At 41.0% G+C, this 20982-nt stretch overlaps 1 protein-coding gene across 4 annotated transcripts in view; it reads left to right on the top strand.

Annotated features, from left to right (window-relative positions):
* The window catches only part of ZHX3 (zinc fingers and homeoboxes 3), a 111316-nt gene that overhangs the window by 36910 nt on the left and 53424 nt on the right, over positions 1-20982 (top strand). For all 4 annotated transcript variants that reach the window (XM_061127283.1, XM_061127282.1, XM_061127281.1 and 1 more), the window contains one exon: positions 7501-7607. The gene's annotated coding sequence lies outside the window, so the exon portion shown is untranslated. The remainder of the gene's footprint in view (positions 1-7500; positions 7608-20982) is intronic.

Here is a 20982-nt window from a genome sequence, read left to right as displayed (position 1 = left end):
TCATCAGTACCATCTTTCTCGATTCCGTACTTATGCATTAGTATACAAGATTTGTCTTTCTCTTTCTGACTTCACTCTGTATACTGGACTCTAGGTTCAGCCTCCTCATTAGAACTGATTCAGTTGCGTTCCTTCTTATAGCTGAGTAATATTCCACCTTGTACATGTACCACAACTTCTTTGTCCATTCTTCTTTTTTTATTACCACATTGTATTTTTTTAAATTTATTTTTTAATTGAAGGATAATTGCTTTACAGAATTTTGTTGCTTTCTGTCAAACATCAGTGTAAATCAGCCATAGGTATAGAAATGCCCTCTCCCTCCTGAACCTCCCTCCCATCTCCCTCCCCATCGCACCCCTCAGGTTGATTCGGAGCCCTGTTTGAGTTCCCTGAGCCGTACAGCGAATTCCCGTTGGCTGGCTGTTTTATACATGGTGATGGAAGTTTCTGTGTTACTCTCTCCATACATCTCTCCCTCTCCTCCCCTCTCCCTGCGTCCATAAATCTGTTTTCTGTCTGTTTCTTCATTGCTGCCTTGCAAATAAATTCAGCAGTACCATCTTTCTAGGTTCCATATATATGCATTAGGATATGGTATTTATCTTTCTCTTTCTGACTTATTGCATTCTGTATAATAGGCTCTAGCTTCATCCATCTCATTAGAACTGACTCAAATTCCTTTTTATGGCTGAGTAATATTCCATTATGTGTATGTACCACAGCTTCTTTATCCATTCATCTTTTGCTGAACGAGGTTGCTTCCATGTTCTACCTATTGTAAATAGTGCTGCAGTGAACATTAGGGTACATGTGTCTTTTTCACTTTTGGTTTCCTCAGGGTATATGCCCAGTAGTGGGATCGCTAGGTCATATGGTAGTTTTATTCCTAGTTTTTGGAGGAATCTATACTGTTCTCCATAGTGGTAAAGTCTTTTTTGATATTACTGGACCACCTTGGACCATGAGTCCCAGGTGACCCATATGTTGAGATACACCAAAGCTTTGAAAAGCTGACACTGAACACGGGGACTGAAGCAATCTCTGCCCCTCAGACTAATAATCTACTGGTTTTAAGATGACTTTTCTTTTGGGGAATCTATAAATTCCTTGAAATCACTACTCTCAGAAAATACCACAGTTATTTTTTCTGGGTTACTAAATTGTCTTCAGTTCTAATTTTGATATGAGTGCAAAGAACAAACTGTCCAGCCCAAGTTATGTTTATAACATCAAACAATTGTCCCCTCATAGTCTTCACCAAAAAGTTCTTAGAGAAAAGACTTTTAAAAGGCTTTCTCCTCTCCCTCCTGATTATAGTTGATACTTTAAGCTGTAAGTAACCAAGGGTGTTTTTTTTTTTTAATAAGATTTAATTCTTTTTTAAAAAAAGATAATCTTTTTTATTTTTGGCTGTGCTGGGTCTTCGTTGCTGTGTGGGCTTTTCTCTAGTTGCAGCAAGTGGTGGGGGCTGCTCTCCAGCTGTGGTGCGCAGGCGTCCCGTTGTGCCGGCTTTTTGTTAGGGAGCACGGGCTGTAGAGCGTCTGGGTTCAGCAGTTGTGGCCCACGGGCTTAGTGCTCTGATCAGGGATTGAACCCGTGTCCCTTGCATTGGCAGGTGGATGCTCTGCCACTCAGCCACCAGGGAAGCCCAACCAAGGGTGTTGGAGCACATGTTTGCACACAGTCCTTGGCAAAGTAGCTAATGTTTCATCTTCAACTTTTAAAAATTTGATCTATATGGAAAGAGAGTTCATGATTCCATTCTGTGACGCCTGTTAAACAACTGACTCTTATCAGGGAACATATAAGATTCATGCATATCAATTCCTCTGCTGGGAGCTGAAGAGGAAAATTAAAACTAACTGTAAATCAAGGAAATGAAAATCCTTGAGTTCTAACCTTCCCCATAAACAAAAGCAAATGGCCAGACCCTGAGTAATTGGCCTTCCTTCTCTGGAATATGAATACTGAGCTCCCCATGGTAAATAAACTTCATATATGTGACTAACTTCAGGACATACTTAATAGATTACCTAGAGATACAACTAAAGGAATTTACATTATGACATTACCTTATCAAGGATATTTTAAGGTAACTTGAAATTATTAATATGTTATAGAATGGAAAGATACCCCACGTCTCTGGGTTGGAAGACTTGATATAAAGGTGGCAGTGCTACCTAGTGTGCTTTATAGATTCAGTGAAATACCTACCAAAATCCAGGCAGCCTTTTTTGCGGAAATGGAAACATTGATGCTGAAATTCATATGAAATTGCCAGAGACTCCAAATAGTCAAAACAATCTTGAAAGAGAAGGATGAACTCATGCTTCCCAATTAAAGAAAAAACAAAGTACAGTTGGTCTCTTGCCTTCTGAGATGGCCCACATTCTATGGAGTGTGTTACTCCCAGGGCTATTCTTACCTTTTGAGATGGACTACATTCTGTCTATGGAATGTATATCCCTCTAAATCCACTTTTTAATGAAAAAAAAAAAGCTACAATTATTAAAACAATGTGGTAGGGGCATAAGGATGGACAAAATAGATCTATGGAATGGAATTTAAAAGTCCAGAGATAAACCCATGTATCTATAGTCAGTTGTTTTTTGACCAAGATACCAAGTCCATTCAATGAGGGAAAGGACTGTCTCTTCAACGAACGGTGCCAGGACAACTGGATATCCACGTGCAAAAGAACGCAGTTAGATTCCAACCTCATGCCGTATATTAAAATTCACTCAAAATGAATCAAAGACCTAATTGGAAGAGCCAAAACACTTAGAAAAACCATAAGGGTGAATCTTCATGACCTTGAATTTGGTAATGGATTCTTAGAAATGACTCTTAACGGTGTGAGCTACAGAAGAAGAAAAAATGGATATGTTGGACTTCACCAAAATTTACAGCTTTTGTGCATCAAAGGACATTATTAAGAAAGTGGAAAGACAGTCTACAGAATAGGAGAAAATATGCAAATCTCAGAAGGGCCTGCTGCTGCTGCTGCTAAGTCGCTTCAGTCTTATCCGACTCTGTACGACCCCATAGACGGCAGCCCACCAGGCTCCCCTGTCCCTGGGATTCTCCAGGCAAGAACACTGGAGTGGGTTGCCAGTGCATGGAAGTGAAAAGTGAAAGTGAAGTCACTCAGTTGTGTCTGACTCTTAGGGACCGCATGAACTGCAGCCTACCAGGCTCCTCCATCCATGGGATTTTCCAGACAAGAATACTGGAGTGGGGTGCCATTGCCTTCTCTGTGAGAAGGACCTAGTATCCAATATATGTTAAAAAAAAAAAAAAAAAAACCTCTAACAACTCAGCAACAAAAAGATAACCCGATTAAAATATGGAGAAAAGACTTGGTTGAACATTTATCCGAAGATGGTAAACAGATGGCCAGCAATCATGTGAAAAGATGTTCAACATCACTGGTCATTAGGGAAATGCAAATCAAAACCACCATGAGATACTACTTCACATCCACAAGGGTGGCTATAATTTAAAAACACACTGAACAGAAAATATGAAGTGTTGATGAGGATGTTGGAACCCTCCTGCTTTTCTGGTGAGAATGTAAAACAGTGTAGCCACCATGGAAAACAGTTTGGCAGTTCCTGAAAAAGTTAAATATAGACTTAACATATGACCCAGCAGTTCTACTTCTAAGTATATACCCTAGATGATTGAAGACAGGTGTTCAGACAAGTACTTGTACCCAGATGTTCACAGTGGCACCAATCACTAGCCAATCAGTAGCCAAAAGACAGAAACAACCCAAATGTCCATCAGTGGATGAATGGATGAATGAAATGTGATATATCCATACAATGGAATATATTTCAGCCATAAAAAGAAAGTACTGATGCATGCTACAGTGTGGAAGCACCTCAAAACAGGATGTCAGGTGAAAGAAGGCAGATGCAAAAGGTTGCGTAGTGTGTGATTGCATTTATATAAAATATCCATAATAGATAAATTCATCAAAGCAGAAAGGATATTAATGGTTGCCAGGCTGGAACAGGGATAATGGTTCAGTTCAGTTCAGTTCAGTCTCTCAGTCGTGTCCGACTCTGCGACACCATGAATCACAGCACGCCAGGCCTCCCTGTCCATCACAAACTCCCGGAGTTTACTCAAACTCATGCCCATCAAGTCGGTGATGCCATCCAGCCGTCTCATCCTCTGTCGTCCCCTTCTCCTCCTGCCCCCAATCCCTCCAAGCATCAGGGTCTTTTCCAGTGAGTAGTCAACTCTTTGCATGAGGTGGCCAAAGTATTGGAGTTTCAGCTTCAACATCAGTCCTTCCAATGAACACCCAGGACTTATCTCCTTCAGGATGGACTGGTTGGATCTCCTTGCAGTCCAAGGGACTCTCAAGAGTCTTCTCCAACACCACAGTTCAAAAGCATCAATTTTTCGGCACTCAGCTTTCTTCACAGTCCAACTGTCACATCCATACATGACCACTGGAAAAACCATAGCCTTGACCAGATGGACCTTTGTTGGCAAAGTAATGTCTCTGCTTTTTAATATGCTATCTAGGTTGGTCATAACTTTCCTTCCAAGGAGTAAGCGTCTTTTAATTTCATGGCTGCAGTCACCATCTGCAGTGATTTTGGAGCCCCCAAAAATAAAGTCTTACACTGTTTCCACTGTCTCCCCATCTATTTCCCATGAGGTGATGGGACCAGATGCCATGATCTTAGTTTTCTGAATGTTGAGCTTTAAGCCAACTTTTTCACTCTCCTCTTTCACTTTCATCAAGAGGCTTTTTAGTTCCTCTTCACTTTCTGCCATAAGGGTGGTGTCATCTGCATATCTGAGGTTATTGATATTTCTCCCGGGATAATGGTAGCAACTGCTTAATGAACACAGATTTCATTTGGGGATAGATAACTAAAATCTTTTGGAACTAGATAAAGGTGATGGATGTACAACATAGTGAATATACTAGATGCCATTGAACTGTATACCTCAACATGGTTAATTTTATGTTATGTGGGTTTTACCTCTAATTTAAAAAATTGCATCATCTAGTTTTTGTGATCTCATAAGTAACTGTGGCTTTGCTGTCATAGTTACCTCGTAACTGTTGGAATCCATGTGCTTCGTGGCGTTGGCATGTCGGGAAAGTTCTTTCCAGGTGTGGGCAAGAAAACTGGAAGACAGATGATCCCAAGTGGGTGTCCTCCTAGAATACCGATAAAGGAATAGAGTTGTGTTTTTTCTCTTTAACTTGTGGACGCTGGTAAAACTTCTACATTGAGAGGACCCTTGGTTGTTTTAAAGTGTGATCTGGACTGATCGGAATTGGTTTCTTCATTTATTAACTTGAGAAAGCATGTTTAAGGTAACTTCATATTATTTGGAGATGAAGCAGATTTTGGTTTTATGAAAATTAGGAGTGATTTTTAAAGAAAGTAAGACAAAACTATGGGAGGGCAGTAAGATTTTTCTGATGGTTTGCTGTGTTGCACTGCTAGAGATTTTTGTGGCACTTTCGAAAAGCTTCACAAGTGCTTTTTTGGTCATGGAATTGATGTCAGGAATAAGAAATTTTCTGTTTTCAGATGGAGCACATGTTGTGAAAAAATTAAAAACCTTAGTTTCTTATTTGATTCCTATACCTGTTTTGATTTTTGAAGGAGGGACTTTAGGTTAGAGTCTGGCAAAAGATCTGAGCTTGGGAAGAGCATCTGAACTAGAAAGGTAGAGGTGCTCTGCCATGATCATGTGGTTTTTCTTTGTGAATCGAGTTGCTGGTTCTGCCCCAGAGTCCTGCTGCTGCCCCTGTATTGGACGTGGGCTTGTTCCTCTAGCAGATATTATTTATGCTAGTGGTCTTGCACGCTCCCACCTGGTTCCTCTTATGACCCAAAATATGCCATCCAGGCTAAGGGTTTGCGGACGTGAGGCAAACAAAGCAAACTGGTTTGTCGTGAATTGAACCCACAGCTTTTGGCATCACTACCTTCAGGTCCCAATCAATTCAACCAGACAGCAGAAGAATAAATGCCTTGTTTGAGTGAGGGATTTGAAATTTTAAAGTTAGAAGGGATCTGGTAAGCAGGGCAGAATATCTGGAGTAAGTGTAACAAGCTGAAGTCGTGGCTGAATGTTAAGTATTTAGCTGAAAATCCTGATTGCTTCTGCTTTCCACAAAATTAGGGAGAGTTCATTTGTGTGATGTTCCCTGGATAATTTTTTAAATTAAGAGGTTAGTTTTTTTCATTTGTGGAGACTGTAAAGTTTTTAATAAATTATTCATTAGGACAGTTTCCCAGCAAGAGCTAGTTTAGCCATTGAGCTACTACGATACTGTTAAGAGCAATGAAAGAAAGTGAAATGGGTGGAGGAGGCGACAGCTTCCTGCAGGATCACGAGTGTCCAGGAGCTGCTGCAAGAGTGCATTTCCTTGCACAGTTTTCTTAACCTTTCTGTGCCTTAGTCTCCTCATCTGGGCAGTTAGAATGATAGAATCCACCTCATCAGGTCTTTATAAAAGATCGAGTGAGTTAATGTAGTTAAAGCTCTTAGCACAGTGCCTGACAGAGTAAAAGCTTGACAGGAACCATCACTGGGAGCTCCTCTGGCTGGGGTGCTTTCCTGAGGGGGTACATTGTTTCCATTCAGATACCCATGGTCCCAACCCCCTCTTGTGTTCCCAGGCACCATTCAAAACTCTGAGACCCTCTGGTACACTCACTTTAAGGCCATTTTACTGGGCGTCTCACCCAAAGAGAATGCTTTGGGACGGAAATAACGAACTCAAAAGCAGTGGTTTTTCAGCTATTTCCCAAATAATCTTAAGATCATGTGAAGTCTTCCTGGTTGTTTGTTGAAAACATAGTGACTGTCTCATTCATTTACCAGGAATTACTGTGTGCACATCATTGCCACTGGGTAGATTGGGATGACCTAGGGATAAAGGTCAGAGACAAAGAGGAAGGTCACAGAGCTCCTTAGCCTGGAACTCAATCTATACCATTTTTATGCCTCTAGAATCCATATTAGAAAAACCCAGGCTTTGACTGAAAGAGCATCAGGAAATATTACATCCTTAATGCGATTCATGGGGTCACAAAGAGTTGGACACGACTGAGCGACTGAACTGAACTGAATGGTGTGCATCCTTGAAGCTGTAAGGCCACACCTCAGTTAATTTTATCATTTCTGCTAAGCCATCTCATACTTAGCTAGGAGAGAGAGATGGAAACTCATTGGTGGAAAGAGATGTTAATGAATCATCTTGTTCTGATCTGTTATCAGAGACAAGTTTGGCTTTTTTCCATTAATATTTTTTTCAGTCACTACTAGCATTTTAAATCATTTTCAATTGCTGATTTGTACTTTAATGACCCGTTTTAGTTCTCCCCACCCCCTTGGTATTTCTGTTTGTGTATAGTTCTGGAGACTGATGAGATTGGGTCACTCAGTTTCCTAGAATCCACTTTATCTCTTTTCGCGTGAAGTGAAGCTATGCCACTTCTTTTGCAGGACTGGATTGCAACTGCAGAGGCAATAACAACTGAACCTTTAAAGATGCATACGGGGCTGCACAAAGAGAAGAGAGAAATTGGAGAAACCAATGAAGTGAGGAAAAAGTATGTTTCCTGGGTAAATAGTATAATTCTGAGTGTGAAGTTTCTTGCCATATATCAGTTACCATCAATTTGTCATGCCTAAGTCTTTATAGCCATATTTATTGCTACTAAACATTTTTTTCTCCTTCCTTGACTTTTATTGCTGAGCTCTTTGATAAAATTATTCTTTTTTTGATTAATCTAAAAAATGTGTATTGAATATACAGTTGAGGTGACTTCATAGGTCACTTGATAGGAGCCTGTTCTATTCTATCTTAGGTTGACCATTGGGTATTATAAAAGTAGAGTTGTGTGCTGTGTCTCTTGTAATATACAGGTTTAGTTCAAGGTCAGCTTTTCGGTCTGAGTGCAAAACTTATACTTGCTTTATTAAATGACTGATTTGAAAAACACTGGTTTTAATACCAATGTTCTTGGCACTGCCCTCTGCAATAGGAAACTTAATACTAAAGACAAAGCAGACTGGCAAATAATTAATGTAAATAGCCATAGCGTTCTCTTGAAATAGATGTGCCCTAGTAAAGTTATATGTATATGTGTGTTTGTGTGTATGAGTTGGGAATTCATTTTATTGTTACCATGTCCCTCACAAGCTTATTAGATATTGAGGGTTTTTGTTGTTAAACTTTTTTAAGTAAAGGAAATTTCTTACATTATTTATGATTATAAAGAACCTTTCTTCAGTTTGCTGATTAGAGTGTTTTGGAAAGAAAGCAGAAGAAATGGAGTCAGAGTTATGGCTGGTATGTAATGGAGGCTCTGTGCGCAGGAGCCGGGCTTGGACAACCCATGAGAGCGTCGCTGCGTCTCCACCAGCCTGGGCCGCCCAGCCCATGGGAATTTCCCCACAGTTGTTACTTGTGGAACTTCCTGCCTCATGGTGGATTGTGGCCAGGCTGCTGCTGGCTAGAAGATACAGTCCTGTTTTCTCATTTTTTAATTTTGAGTTGCAAGGTGGAGTAAGAACTGTTCAGTGGCCTTTGTATATCAGTCCTCTAAGCTGAAAGTGGCGTACGGCAGGTTGGTTGGTTTGGTCAGACTACACAGCTGGTGGGAACTTAGTCCCCCAGCCAGGGATCAAACCTGTGCCTATAGCAGCGACAGCGCTGTGTCCTAACAACCGGACTGCCTGCCAGGCCAGTCCCCAAGCCGAGTTTATCACGAGTGAACTCATGCACACATTTTCTAGTGCTCACTTTCACACCGACTCTGCGTCAGTTACACTAATCTCTTTACGGTTCTCCAGTCAGTCTGGAATCTTCTCCTCCTGGACAGCCACATGGCTGCTGCCCACCTTCTCCTTCAGGTTTCTGCTGGTGGGGGGACAGGCGGTGGGGGTGGGGGTGGGGGGTGAAGTGAGTGCAAAGGGCAGAGCCAGATGGAATGACCAGGAGTCTTCTGTGATGCCGTTTCTGTACCTGCTTCCTGACCGCCCTGAGCCATCTCGCCCAGCCCCAGCTTACCTCTTCTTTCTCTCACTCCGCTCGTCCTGTCAGGTGAGGTGTCTTGTTGATTCTGCACATCATGTTTGTTTTAGTTCACCTTTAAGATCTTTTAAAGCTGATCTTTCACTTCTAAAGACACAGACCATTTGACTCAGCAATTGCATTTCTAGGAATTTATCTCACAGATATGCAGGCAATCTTGTACCTCCTCAGCCTCTCTTAAATCTTCATGCGTGCTTCTGATCTCAGTAGCATCTGGACTGAGACTAATTAGCTGTTGTTGCCACTGTTCTGTGGGTCCTGTCCGCCTCCACTCACTCGGGCAGCTGCCTGCCTCTTTGCCTGAACTGCAGTGGACTGGAAACACTGGCCCTCCAGCTAACTACGTCCCCTTTCAGACTTCTTCTTTTGCACTCCTGTTGCCTTACCGCAGTCTTTCCCTTCCCATTTGAGAATATCACAGATGGTTTTGCGTTGCATTTCTTACATATTTAGGTAATTATATATAATGTAGTGGTATCTCGAGTTAGCTGTCATTAGAATCGCCTTAGAAGCATTATAAATTGCAAGTGTCCGGTCCCACCCCCAGAGATGCTGAGGCCATTTGTCTGGGGTGAGTTGTAGGCATTGGCATTTTTAAAAGCTGTCTGGGGTGATTTTCGCTATGGTCAAGTTTGAGGACCAGAAATAGTATTGGTTTTCTGTATCAATGATGACTTTGGTCACTTTAAGCTCATCGTAACCATTTAAGTAATTCCTTTGGGTTTGTAAGTTACAGTGATGTTATTTATTTAAAAAATTTTGCCTGGGCCTTTATTGTATTTGTATTTCTTTCTTTTTTTTTTTTTTTCATGTTGCTTTTTATTGGAAAGAACTTCTGAGCCTGTATTAAATAGCAGTGATGATAAAATGCTGCTTCAGTTTGTGTCTGTTTTTACTGACTGCATGTCTCATTTCTTCCTTGAAGTGTACTGTTGACGTTTGTTTTTATAGATACCCCAAAAAGGGTAAGAAAGTATATCTTTGTTATTAGTTTTAGGATTTTAAAATTAAGAATATCTGTTGGAATTTAACAAATTAATTTTTGGTATCAGATGACATGACACAATTTAAAGGTTTAACCTAGTCCTACTTATTGTTATTTTCTTTGAAATTTTTGAGCGTAAATTTTAAGTAAACTTCATCTAGTTCTCTCTTTTCATTTTTCTTTAACCAGTTTTAGAATACAGTTAGTAGAATGAACTAGGTAATCTACATCTTGACTTTTGTTAGGCATGATCTCTGTAATGTGTTGTGTTTGTTTCTTGAGAGTTTGAAATGATCCACTAATAAACCATCAGGCACTAGTTGCTTTAGGGGTGGGGGTATAGTTATTTTTAAAGATGTTGGCCAAGTTAAGTATTTTATAGGTATTTAGAATTTTACATTTTTAATGAAAAATCCATCTGTTTAGTTTTATCCAAATTTATTAACACACACCTAGTATTTCCCTATGATTTTATTGCTGCTTTTGTGTCCTATGTTTCTAGTTTCATGCATTTCCTCTTTTTGTAATTAACTTTACTAGTAGTATCACTTTTAGTCTCTTCAGAGAAATTTTTGCTGAAATATAAAACTTTAGTTTTATATTTGAAGTACAAAATGCAGGAGTTCCATGGCAGTCAAATGGTGAGGACTCTTGAGATTTCACTGTGAGCCTGGATTCAATCCCTGGTCAGGGAACTAAGATCCCACAAGCTTCATGGTGTGGCCAATAAATAGATAAATAAATAAATGCAAAATGAGATAGTGAAAAGTCAGTTTCCTCCTCACTCCAGATCCTCAAACATTAAGTTCCCTATTTATAGGTGGCATTTCTTACCAGTTATTATGGGTCCTTCCAAAGTATTTTTTTGCTTTTATAATATCTAATTCTTTTTAAGAATCAGGCTTTTTGGGTTGTTTGTTTCTCAAGATTATTAGTTTCATTTTTAGTTGTTTTTTTTTTTTTTTTGACAATGCTTAAAGCAATATTTATCTTCAATTCTTTTTTTTAAATTTTTCTTTTCTTTTTTAAAGTCTATAAATTTCTTGTGCAGTGAAAATGCGGTTGCATTTTCTAATTTCATTATTGTTATTTCAGAGCTTTGTAAGTAGAATATTGTTGGATTTTGTCTTCTGTTCATCCAGTCTTAAAGATTCTGTAACTTATGGGTGAACTTAGCTCTTTAATTTGTGGTTGCTTTTGCACTTGTTATGTTTTCTACATATAATTTGTTGTTTAATTTTTATATTACTTAGTTGTCTCTTTGCTGTTACGCCTTCTGTTTTATGGAGTGTCCTTTTCTTCTTTTCAACTTTAAGACAAAATTTAAAGGTGAACAGTTCTTTCAGTGCTGAAAAGTAACATTTGTTCCTGTATTTATTTACTATCATCAAAGCAAACGCTAGAGCTTTCCTCCCATATAAGGAAACTTAGCTTCTCCCTATTTTGGCATCCTCTCTTCCTGCTCCTCATCTGCTTCCATTATTTTTATCCTTCATATTTTACATTTATTCTGTGAAGTGCACCAATTCTTCTGGGCTTCAGCCTGATACTTATAAGTATTTTATTATTCTTGATTAAATGAAGTTAAAAACTGCCAAGGCCTGACTCCGAGCTGGCCAGACACTTAGCTTGGGCAGGAAATATAAAGGGAAAGGCAGTTCCATCCTTGGCTTCAAGGTCCCTTTCTGGTCAAGGAGGCGGTATGTGTACAAACAACCACGGCAAGAGATGTCGTGTGTCAGGTGTCCTGGGACACAAGAGGGAGGGAATGGTGTCCTGGTGAGTGAGTGAGGGCGTCTTGGGAGCTGGGTGTTACTGTGTCAGTAGGGCTCTTCAAGATACAGGATAAAGCGAATGGGCAAAAGCCCGCAGTACCCAGATGGCTGGAGACAAGGTTGGACAAAGGGATGTTGGGGCCGGACTGAGAAGCCTCGCCAACAAGGTTTAGTTTGTATCCTGTGGCTGCACCAGAAAGATTTTAAAGTGGAGGCGTGCTCTCTTCAAGCCTGTTTTTAGGAAAATAGCTCTGGCTGTTGTGTGAAGCATGGACTGCAGGGAGGAAGTTAGCGAAGCAACTGTGGCTGTCATCCAGATAAGAGATGAGAAGCTGACAAGGCAGGAGCAGTCGTGATAGAGAAGATGAGGTGTTTTGAGGTAGAATCTAAGAATCCCTGTTCCTGACTCAAGTGAGACTGGGACTGGAGGACAATTCAGAGGGTTTTCTTGTTTATTTATTCTAGGGATGGTGGAAATATTGACTACCTTATGTCGTGGGGTAGATTGTGGAGGGGGTTGCAGAGACTAATTTGGAGAAAGAGCATTTTAGGACTTTCTGAATTTTAAAAATCGTTGAGAGATCCAAGAAAACATATCTAAGAGCAATTGGAAATATGGGTTATAAACTCAGTTGAGATATAGGGGCCAGAGATAAAGATATATCTTTATATCTTATATATCTTATATATCTTTGCCCCAAGGAGGAGGTCCAAGCCATAGAACAGATGTAAAGTTCCCCCAAGCAGAGCCTGTAGATAGAAGAAAGGGCTTAGGTTGGCCTCTTGGCCAAGACCAGTCTTTATGTGCAGGAAATCAAAATGTGCTGAGCACTGTAATACATGTCCTGCACGGGGTGCTGAGAGCTTTTTCAGATGGCTTACTTTATCTTCTTAATAGCCCTGTGTATGGAAATTATTACCACCCTACTTTATGGGCCAGGAAACTAAGGCTCCAAGGCATTGTTACTAAGCTAGTAAGTGAGATTGCAAACCAGGCCTGAATGCCAAGCTGATGCTAGGGGAAGAGATAGAGGAGAAGCAGAAAAGAGTGGTGTGGAGGACATGATTTGCTATGGGGACAGTGGCTGGCAGTGGCCATTCTCCCAGAAGTTCAGTAGTATAAGGAGACGCTTAGCCACTGGTTTTGTCAGTTAGAAACCTGATAGCGACCCCTCCATGCTCAGTTCACAGAGTATGGAGGTCAGCTCACACTGGAGGAAGTGCAGAGAACACTGTCGACTGCAGCTCTTAGAGACATCTTGGTGTTGGAGGAATGACAAGAGCATGTGGCTAGGGGTTGGCATCATTGTGTTTATTTAGAGATGACAGCTCGAAGGATTCTGATTCACTCATCTCTTTTCCTTTGAGGTCTTATGTCTTAGTTTGCCTTGTTTCTGTGCTTCTGTTACTTAAAAAAAAAAAAAAAAGTAACTGCTGGATTCTTTTTTCACATAACCTGCTTGTTTAACTTGTCAACTTGGAGTCCCTTCCCACGCATTGTTTTCAGATGTTTCCAGGCTGTTGTCTTAGTGACCTGCTTTGATTGCTAGTTACGTATGAGATCCCCAGAGCCCCTTCTTGTTTCTTCTCTCAGGTCTTTCCATCCTGGAAGAGATTGTCTTCTGTCATTTGAATGTTTTATTCAGTTCAGCTTCCTCCAGAATTCAAATTCATGGATGGCCTCTGTTTTCCAGATGAGTGTGTTCGTGTCTTCTCTAATAGGAAAGCACTCAGAGCCTGCATTCAGGAACTAGGCTTGCCTGGGTTCCGATTCTGGCTCTGCCAGCTACTAGCTGAGTGACCTTGAGCAAGTTGCTTTTTGTAACTTCTTTGTGCCTCATTTTCCTTATCTGTAAACTGTCATTGTTGTTGTTTAGTCACTAAGTCGTATCTGATTCTGTGACCCCATCGACTATAGCCCACTGGGCTCCTCAGTCCGTGGGGGTCTCCAGGCAAGAATACTGGAATGAGTTGCCATTTCCTTCCCCAAGGGATCTTCTAACCCAGGAATTGAACTAGAGTCGCCTACATTGGCAGGTGGATTATTTACCACTGAGCCGCCAGGGATGCCCTTCTGTAAACTGTTCAGTTCAGTCGCTCAGTTATGTCCGACTCTTTGCGATCCCATGGACTGCAGCATGCCAGGCCTCCCTGTCCATCACCAACTCCCGGAGCTTGCTCAAACTCATGTTTATGGAGTTGGTGATACCATCCAACCATCTCTTCCTCTGTCGTCCCCTTCTCCTCCTGCCTCCAATCTTTCCCAGCATCAGGGTCTTTTCCAGTGAGTCAGTTCTTTGCCTCAGGTGGCCAAAGTATTGGAGTTTCAGCTTCAGCATCAGTCCTTTCAGTGAATATTCAGGACTGATTTCCTTTAGGATGGACTGTTTGGATCTCCTTGCAGTCCAGGGGACTCTCAAGAGTCTCCTCCAACACCACAGTTCAAAAGCATAATTTCTTTGGTGCTCAGCTTTGTTTATAGTTCAACTCTCACATCCATACACAACCACTGGAAAAACCATAGCTTTGACTAGATGGACCTTTGTCAGCAAAGTAATGTCTCTGCTTTTTAATATGCTGTCTAGGTTGGTCATAGCTTTTCTTCCAAGGAGCAAGTGTCTTTTAATTTCATGGCTGCAGTCACCATCTGTAGTGATTTCGGAGCCCAAGAAAGTAAGGTTTCTGACTGTTTGCCCATCTATTTGCCATGAAGTGATGGGACTGGATGCCATGATCTTAGTTTTCTGAATGTTGAGTTTTAAGCCAGCTTTTTCACTCTCCTATTTCACTTTCATCAAGAGGCTCTTTAGTTCCTCTTTGCTTTCTGCCATAAGGGTAGTATCATCTGCATATCTGAGGTTATTGATATTTCTCCCAGCAATCTTGATTCCACCTTTGCTTCATTCAACCCAGCATTTCACACGATGTACTCTGCATATAAGTTAAATAAGCAGGGTGACAATATACAGCCTTGACATACTTCTTTCCCAATTTGTAACTATTAAATATAAGCAATAATAATACCTCCTAGCAAGGGTTGTGACGAGAGTTAAGTGAACTAGTGCTTGGAATATGCTTAGAAGGTACAGGGTCCAGTGCAAGCTGTGTGTTCCACCATTGTTAGCTCGTGTTGTTATTGTTCTGGGGGAAAACAGTGGGAGAGGTAATAATCTTTTCCCGATTGTCTTTTGCACCACACATTTATCACTTACTTGATAAATTTACACACTGTTGGAGCCTCATTTGATAAACTAGAAGTAGACAAATCCTGGAGACCAGGTAGCATTCGCTCCAGTTGCTGAGGAGTTCTGCAGTGAACACTGAACGATGGTCCAGATGTGGCGTCTGTAGTTGCAGATGTCCACTGTGTGACCTTTCCTGCCCCACGGCCGTGTTCAGTTGGTTTCCTTTAAATACAGGCCATAAAATGTTTACTTCTACCTTACTGAATAGTTCTTCCAAAAATGTTATTTAATTTTGCTCATCCCATCAACAAATAACAGATGCTGGTCAAATTGGCATACAGAATTAAGCAACTTTCCTAAAGTCCGTGGTGGGACTGGGACCTAATAAGCCTATGGTATCTGACTCTAGTGGTGTTCAAAGAGGAAAAAGGGTTCACTGGAATGAATACACACACACACATACACACACACATGTGTTGTGCATATACATATACATGCACAATACAATTAGCTAAACCAAAGATCTTACTCAAGTAGATATGTACATATATATGTGTATGTGTGTGTAGCTCAAACTCTCTAGAGTGCTGTCTTAGTTAGGCTTCTGTAACAAAATAGGGGTGGCTTATAAACAACAAACGTTTGTTTCTCACTGTCCTGGTGGCTGGGTGCCAGCATGGTTGGGTTCTGGTGAGGGCCCTTTTGCAGGTTGCCGATGACCTTTTTCTTGCTGTGTTCTCATATGGTGGAGGGGATGAGAGAGCTCTATAGGGTGCCTTTTATAAGGGCACCGATGCCATTCATGCAGTTCTACTGCGATGACCTGAAAGCCGCATGTCCTAATTCTATCACATCAGGGCTTAGAATTTCAACATGAATTTGTGTGTGTGGCGGGGGGGATGCAGATGTTTAGTGCACAACAGGTGCCAATCTCTAAAGGCGTGGTTATGAACATATCATATTTTTTTGACATTGAAGATGTGCTGTTTTTACAAGTAGAAGAAATAAATCTCGGGACTTCCCTGGTGGTCCAGTGGCTAAGACTCCATGCTCCCAATACAAGAGGCCTGGGTTCGATCCCTGGTCAGGGCGCTAGATCCCACATGCCACAACTAAAGATCCTGCATGCTGCAACTAAGACCCAGTGCAGCCAAATAAATAAATATATTAAAAAAAATAAATATATTGAATAAACAAACAAAAAACCAAAGTGCTTGCAGGGCAAGCATAATAAAGGGAAATACTATCAACTAACCTCTTGGAGCTTTTAAGAAAAGCAAATGGGTTTGTGAATGGGGGAGCCAGTAATCCACTAAGAAACCTTTCCCAGAAGTTGCATAGTCTCAGATCAACTCTTTCAACATATTTATTAACTATAAAGGAAAGAAAAGGTAGTAACTTTACAGTGGAGAAGACACCTTAGCCAAGAGGTCAAGGTCAGCATCACCAGTAAGAAGCAACATCGTGAACCCCGTGATATGATGCACCACGGACAAGAAGACATCATTTCTGTGGCTTTTTGGCCAGAAATGCATAACTGCAGCATAATCATGAGAAAACCTCAGGCAAATCCAAATCAAGGACATTCAAAATAACTGATTAATACTTTTGAAAAGTGTCAAGGGCATAAATAACAAGACTGAGGCGCTATCACAGACTAGGGGAGGCTAAGGAAATAATGACGAAATGCAATGGGAATCTTCGATAGATCCTGGGACTGAAAAAGGACATAAATAGAAAAAAACTGGTGCAATTTGAACAAGATCTTTGGTTTAGTTAATAGTATTGTGCCAGTGGTAACGCCCTGGCTCTGTTCAGTTACTGTGGTTATATAAGATTTGAGGACACTGTTGTTGTTGTTCAGTTGCTAAATCGTGTCTGACTCTTTTCAACCCCATGGACTGCAGCACGCCAGGCTTCCCTGTCCTTCACTATCTCCTGGAGTTTGCTTAGATTCATGTCCCTTGAGTCAGTGATGCCATCTAACCATCTCATCCTCTGCTGCCCCTTTCTCCTCCTGCCCTCCATCTTTCCCAGCATCAGGTTCTTTTCCACTGAGTTGGGGATACTGGGCCAGGGGTATAAGGAAACTCTGTACTATTTTTTGCAACTTTTCTGTAAGTCTAAAATTAGCTCAAAATTAAAATTTTTTTTGTTTTTTTTCCCCTCTGTCTTATTTTTCTTTTAAGTAAAAAGCCATTATGGGATAAACTGTCTGGTCCTGGGTAGAAACTGGCTTCAGAAGAGGAAAGAAAGCTTAGAGTTAAGGTCCCTTCTCGGAGTGGGTGAATGTTAATAATGACCTTTCACTGTGTTGCCTCTAGGCTCATTCCAGATCTGTTGAATCTCCTAGACCTTTCTTAAGGGTATGATAGTAAAAAGCTATGCTGATGGGAGATTTTCCTGAAAATTTTATGAGGCCCAGTGGATAGAAAATTAGACAATAGAAGATACTGCACTTAAGGGGAAAGAAAAATCAAACTAGTCTTTTTTTTCCCATTTATTTTTATTAGTTGGAGGCTAATTACTTTACAGTATTGTAGTGGTTTTTGCCATACATTGACATGAATCAGCCATGGATTTACATGTATTCCCCATCCCGATCCCCCCTCCCACCTCCCTCTCTACCCGATCCCTCTGGGTCTTCCCAGTGCACCAGGCCCGAGCACTTGTCTCATGCATCCAACCTGGGCTGGTGATCTGTTTCACCCTAGATAATATACATGTTTCGATGCTGTTCTCTCAAAACATCCCACCCTCACCTTCTCCCACAGAGTCCAAAAGTCTGTTCTGTACATCTGTGTCTCTTCTGTTTTGCATATAGGGTTATCGTTACCATCTTTCTAAATTCCATATATATGTGTTAGTATACTGTAATGGTCTTTATCTTTCTGGCTTACTTCACTCTGTATAATGGGCTCCAGTTTCATCCACCTCATTAGAACTGATTCAAATGAATTATTTTTAATAGTTGAGTAATATTCCATGGTGTATATGTACCACAGCTTCCTTATTCATTCGTCTGCCGATGGGAATCTAGGTTGCTTCCATGTCCTGGCTATTATAAACAGTGCTGCGATGAACATTGGGGTGCACGTGTCTCTTTCAGATCTGGTTTCCTCGGTGTGTATGCCCAGAAGTGGGATTGCTGGGTCATATGGCAGTTCTATTTTCAGTTTTTTAAGAAATCTCCACACTGTTCTCCATAGCAGCTGTACTAGTTTGCATTCCCACCAACAGAGTAAGAGGGTTCCCTTTTCTCCACACCCTCTCCAGCATTTATTGCTTGTAGACTTTTGGATAGCAGCCATCCTGACTGGCGTGTAATGGTACCTCATTGTGGTTTTGATTTGCATTTCTCTAATAATGAGTGATGTTGAGCATCTTTTCATGTGTTTGTTAGCCATCTGTATATCTTCTTTGGAGGCATGTCTGTTTAGTTCTTTGGCCCAATTTTTGATTGGGTCATTTATTTTTCTGGAATTGAGCTGCAGGAGTTGCTTGTATATTTTTGAGATTAATCCTTTGTCTGTTGCTTTGTTTGCTATTATTTTCTCCCAATCTGAGGGCTGTCTTTTCACCTTGCTTATAGTTTCCTTTGTTGTGCAAAAGCTTTTAAGTTTCATTAGGTCCCATTTGCTTATTTTTGCTTTTATTTCCAATATTCTGGAGGTGGGTCATAGAGGATCCTGCTGTGATTTATGTCGGAGAGTGTTTTGCCTATGTTCTCCTCTAGGAGTTTTATAGTTCCTGGTCTTATATTTAGATCTTTAATCCATTTTGAGTTTATTTTTGTGTATAGTGTTTGAAAGTGTTCTAGTTTCATTCTTGTACAAGTTTTCCCAGCACCACTTGTTAAAGAGGTTGTCTTTTTTCCATTGTATATCGTTGCCTCCTTTGTCAAAGATAAGGTGTCCATAGGTTCGTGGATTTATCTCTGGGCTTTCTATTTTGTTCCATTGATCTATATTTCTGTCTTTGTGCCAGTACCATATTGTCTTGATGACTGTGTAGTATAGTCTGAAGTCAGGCAGATTGATTCCTCCAGTTCCATTCTTCTTTCTCAATATTACTTTGGCTATTTGAGGTTTTTTGTATTTCCATACAAATTGTGAAATTATTTGTTCTAGTTCTGTGAAAAATACCATTGGTAGCTTGATAGGGATTGCATTGAATCTATAGATTGCTTTGGGTAGTATAGTCATTTTGACAATATTCATTCTTCCAATCCATGAACATGGTATATTTCTCCATCTATTTGTGTCCTCTTTGATTTCTTTCATCAGTGTTTTATAGTTTTCTATGTATAGGTCTTTTGTTTCTTTAGGTAGATATACTCCTAAGTATTTTATTCTTTTTGTTGCAATGGTGAATGGTATTGTTTCCTTAATTTCTCTTTCTGTTTTCTCATTGTTAGTGTATAGGAATGCAAGGGATTTCTGTGTGTTAATTTTATATCCTGCATCAAACTAGTCTTAAATAGAGTCATGGGTGGGTACTCTAGGGTTCTCTGAAGATACTGTCCAGCATTTGCTGCTGAGGCCAAAATGGCCTGAAAAATTGGTGCACATCTGTGCAGAGATGACCAGACCGAGTGATCCTCTGGAGGCATATGGAGATGAAAGTCCCTCTTTGGTCATTAGAGGTCAAATTAAAGCCCTATAAACAGAAAAATCTTAAAAGCAAGGGGTTTATGTCTTGTTCAAGTAAAGAATGGTGCAAAAGGACACCAGATTGGGAGTCTGCATGGAGCCTGGGAAGGATCCGGAGGGTTGGATTTCATCAGAATACATTTCCCTTTATCCACGAGAGGGAGATGCCACAGTGACCTGGGGCGAGCATTCTGCTTGCTGCAAAGCTGGTCTCGCTACATATGTAGGTGGAAAACCTTCTTAGAAGGTCTGAATTTGTTCCTCAAGTGGCCACCTGATTAGGACTTCTGTTTTCCAGGTGCTCTCATGTTAGGAACAGACATGTATGTGTGCTCAGTTGCTCAGTTGTGTCCAACTCTTTGCAACCCCATGGACTGTAGCCTGTCAGGCTCCTCTGTCCATGGGATTTTCCAGGCAAGAATACTGGAGTGGGTTGCCATTTCCTCCTTCAAGGGATCTTCCTGACCCAGGGGTCAAACCCACGTCTCTGTGACTCCTGCTTTGGCAGGTGGATTCTTTATACTGAGCCACCTGGAAACAGACAATTCTGGGTAAATTTCAGAAATAGTGGGGCTCCTGGAAAGCTGTTGTTGTTTAGTCACTAAATTGGGTCTGACTCTTTGTGACCCCAAGGTCTGTAGCCTGTGAGACTCCTCTGTCCATAGGATTTCCCAGGCAAGAATGTTGGAGCAGGTTGCCATTTCCTTCTGCAGGGATTCTTCCCGACCTAGGACCAAACTTGTGTCTCCTGCATTGACAGGTGGGTTCTTTACCACTGAGCCCCCAGGGAGGCCCCCTGGAAAGCTATACACCCTCTAAAATGGGGGGGGGGTGTGGATCTAATGTATCTCCATTGAGTTCAGTTGGGATTACACCAGTTCTACCCGACTCAATTAAGAATTTAATAATGTCAGTGAATTTACAAAGCTGGGGACTGGGTCATGTACTTACTCAGTTAACAGATATTTTGTGAGCACCCACTATGGGCCAGGCATGGGATTAGGCCCTGAGAACACAGCAGTGAGCCAGACAGCGACACTCCACTCTGAGCCTGCAGACCAGGAGTCTGTCCCTCTGAGCCTGAACCAGCCAGCCCACCCACTCTCTCAAAGATGCCTCCACCAAAAGGGCTTGCTTTACACCAAGATAGAAGTCTCCCTGTATACAGTCCCCTAACTTTTAAACCTTTTTATGTTAGTTTAATTTCCTTCCAGTAGTGCTTGAAAGGAAAGATGTTTTCATGTGTAGTTCATATATTTAATTTACATAATTTGGAAGCAGCATTTGCTGC

Source organism: Dama dama, chromosome 23 (assembly GCF_033118175.1).
Source record: "Dama dama isolate Ldn47 chromosome 23, ASM3311817v1, whole genome shotgun sequence".
Classification (NCBI taxonomy): Eukaryota; Metazoa; Chordata; class Mammalia; order Artiodactyla; family Cervidae; genus Dama; species Dama dama.
Note: the sequence above shows the minus strand (reverse complement) of the source record. Positions and strands in the feature narration are given on the sequence as shown.